Source organism: Corapipo altera, unplaced genomic scaffold (genome assembly GCF_003945725.1).
Source record: "Corapipo altera isolate COAL_440 unplaced genomic scaffold, ASM394572v1 78, whole genome shotgun sequence".
Classification (NCBI taxonomy): domain Eukaryota; kingdom Metazoa; phylum Chordata; class Aves; order Passeriformes; family Pipridae; genus Corapipo; species Corapipo altera.
In genome coordinates, this window is record NW_020884904.1 from 2,748,936 (window position 1) to 2,752,874 (window position 3,939).

Genomic DNA, 3,939 nt, shown 5'->3' on the forward strand with positions numbered 1-3,939 from the left:
GATCACCTGGGGTCATCCAGGGGTCACCTGAGGTCATCCAGGAGTCACTTGGGGTCACCTGGGGACATCAAGGTGTCATTTCAAGTCTTCCAGGAGTCACTTAGGGTCACCTTAGGTCATCCAGGGGTCACCTGGGGTCACCTTTGGTCACCCAGGTGAGTTTTAGGGTCTCTGGTGAGGTGGGTGTAACTTTTGTGGGGGTTTGAAGAAGGTGGGTGGGGTTTAGAGGGGGGAGGGGCTTCTTGGTTGTCCCGTGTGAGTGGGCGTGGCCTGTGAGCTCCTCCAGGTGAGAGGGTGTGGCCTTTGGGCCAATCCAGGTGGATCTCAGGGGGCCTCAGGTGAGGGGATTGTCCCACTCTGCTCTGCACTGGGGCGGCCTCACCCAGAATACTCTTTTGGGCACCACAATATAAAAAAGACATGAAGCCATTAGAGAGTGTCCAAAGGAGGACAATGAAGATGGCAAAGGGCTGCGAGGGGAAACCGTGTGAGGAGTGGCTGAGGGCACTTGGTTTGTTCAGCTGGAGGAGACTGAGGGGAGACCTCACTGCAGTTACAACTTCCTTGTGAGGGGGAGAGGAGGGGCAGGCACTGATCTCTGCTCTGTGGTGACCAGTGACAGGACCCGAGGGAATGGCCTGAAGTTGTGTCAGGGGAGGTTTAGGTTGGATATTAGAAAAAGGTTCTTGCCCCAGAGAGTGGCTGGGTGCTGGAACAGGCTCCTCAGGGAAGTGGTCACAGCACCAAGCCTGGCAGAGTTCCAGAAGCGCTTGGACAATACTCTCAGGCCCATGGTGTGACTCTTGGGGGCGATCCTGTGCAGGGACAGGAGCTGGAATCAAAGATCCTCGTAAGTCCCTTCCAGCTCGGCACAGTCTGTGATTGTGATTCTGTGAAAAGTTACTCACCGATAGTGACTGCCAATGCAACACAACTCTGAATGGTATTTACTTTTCAAAACTCTTGCAGGCTTGGGAAATGCTGTATTTAAAAAGCCAACGGAGCCATCTAGTGTTTCAATTAAAATTTGCAGTTCTATGTGTTTTGGACTTCTGTGGGCAGGAGCAAGATCCAGGTGCAATCTCAACAGTCAGAGAGGGAAAGCAGCTCACAGAGTTTCACATTAATCCCTGACAGCTCTTCATCCTTACAAACTGTATAGTTATTGTGCTGGAATTAACAGTGTTAAATTGTAAGTGAAGATTTCTATTAATTCATTAGAGACACTCAAGATGAGAAAAAAGATTTTTCTGGTATTTATCCTTCATATTCTCGTGTTCAGTTACACATTTTCATTTCTGCTCAACATTTCAATCCTCCCCATGCCTGTGCTGCTTTGTCACCTGCCACTTCAGGGCATGGACTTGATCAGTTGGTTTCTGTGGGTTGACCTTTCCTTCTGTGAACTGTCCTTTTGGCAGTCTGGCCTCTCATGCACTCTGGAGTTGGTCAGAAAGCTGGGAAGAGGCCACATCGAACGTTTCATACTTTTTTCCTCAAAATTCAACACCAAGCTTTGGTGGCTGTGATCTCCCTCCCCAGCAGGCAGGCACAGGAGACATGCACATGGGTTGCACTAGGTTTTTTCCTCATCATTTCTCATGCTGAGCTCAGATACAACTGCTCCACATTTGTCACCCACAGTCATTTCCCCCTGTTACATGTTTATGTTGTCATTTCCTGCATCTGCACACAACTTTTAGAGAAAAAGAAATGTGATTTTTATGGTTATTTTTTAAATACTTGGGCTGGCTTTGTTCTCCTAATGTAACCTTGGAAGGTGAGTGCAAATGAACCAATGGCCACAAACAGGCAAACCAGAATTTTGCAGCCTTATGGATTAAAAAAAGGGGGTCAAAGCAGAGCTGGGACTGTGACTGAGCCAACCCAACCTTCTGCTGGCACGGGAGTGCAGGATGGAGGGCAGAAGGAAAAGCCACTGATGTTTCTGAGGCAAAGCACCTCTTCCTGGGTCCATGTCAGAAGTCACTGTCCCAGAATCATTCTCCTTTTTTTCCTTTTTGTCTTTCTTTTTTTTTTTTTCCCTGTCCAACTCTGGTCTAAACATATGGATTACCCAGACAGCATGCAGTGAGTCACTTAAATCCCAATATCTGCCTAAAAATCCAGCATGTGTGTAACTCAAAGGTAGGGCAGGCTCTGGGGGACGAGAACTGGTCTGACCTAACTTTAGATGTTTGAAAGACAGTTGACTAAATCTAAGCTGGTGTTCTAAAATTCTTTGTAGTCCATCAGTTGAAGCAAACACTGTCCAAAAAATAGTTTATTTTGGTCTCTGCATGGGTGCCTAAGGATGCTGGAGTCAATCCCACATGGCCAGCAAGAATTACTGAAAATCAGTTGCTTACCAGGAATCTCAGAGTGAGTCAGAATTATCTGAGTTCTTTTGGAAGCTACTTCTGGATGGCCATTTTAGACAGGAGGGACTATGATTCTAAGAATCATTTAACAGCTGGACTCCTTTAAGGAGTTGCCCAGTGTGCTCAAGAAAGAAAACTGAGTGAGTCTTGTGCTTCATAAACCTGTTTTGGTTATCACTGGTGGTTCTTCTGCCCACTATATATTTAAAGGTTTTTAAAACATTGGGAGTTTTGTCAGTGGTAATATTGCCAAAAGTCAAAATTAAGGTTCTGATAATATCACAGAGCATTGCTGCTGTGTTATGTTTACTGAATCCCTTCAAAGGGACTATCGTATTATCACCGTGACCTCAAAAAAATATTAGTCTTGTTTAATCATTAGAACAAAGAGCTGGAGGCCAGAAAGATCATAATACAACCATTAAGGAGAGAGGAGAGCCAACAATGTGGTTCATAGAAAACAGAGACCACAAAAGACCTATCTGAGTCTGCGGAGTGTTTCCATTTTCCCCAGCTGATGTACTGCACAAACCCATCATAAATCCAGCTTCTCCAGAAGTGAAGTTTACATTAAAGCAGATCCTGTGCCAAGCTGTCCTGTTTACAAAGCTTTTGTCCACATGAGGAAATGGATGGTTACATGGCATAAGCTACTTCTGAGCTATTCTAAAAGCTGCAACTAGTTATTTAAGAGCAACTATTGTGGAATAGCTTATGCTACACTGGTTACACCCATCACTTTCCCTGGAGAGAAGAAAATCCATTGCAATATTCTAAATGTGAACTCACTGTAAACTTTTGCAGCGTTTTCTTCAGGACTTCACAAATAGGCAACTTGAAATAATATTCTGAATGACATCAGTTGTCCTCAACCAGTTAACTCTAAAATCTAATGGCATGACTTGGAATGCTTAGCAAAACTTTGATTGGAGGCAATTAGAATTAAGCATGAGAAGAAAGAGGAATTATTACAGGGAGGAAAACTCCAAGGGAAGGGAAGAGAAAGACAGAAAAGCAAATGGAATGAATGAATAGCAACAGAAGGAAAACTGTAAAGAAAATCCAAGTGCAGAAATAACAGTGGAAGTCAAGATGGGAATGTTTCCTCAACTGAGAAATAATCATGGTTGTAAGCCTGAGTCAGCTCCCACAGCACAAAGGGACAGGATTCCTCTAGAGCTTAGTGCCTGGGCCCCACTGGTACCAGTGTGTGCCTCGTGCTGTTCATGAAGTGCATCAGATAGTCCTGAATTCAGGCAAGCAGTCACTAAACGTGGCATTTGGCCTTCTCTGCAGAACGACTTTTCACATCCCCAGTGCCAAGAGTATTTTCTCCACTGCATGCCCATGTTTGTTCTGCCAGCCTTTTCACTGCTTGCTTCTTTTACTCACAGTATGTCCAAGCCCGACTCTGGGACATTTCAATCTGAGTATCTTTTAAAAGAACTGGGGTTTTTCCATCTATTTTGAACAGGACAGAGCAACTTGCTGTTTGCTTCCATCCCGATGGCAGAGACTTCTTTCTCCCTACCACGACAGATCGAAGGAAAAGGAGCTG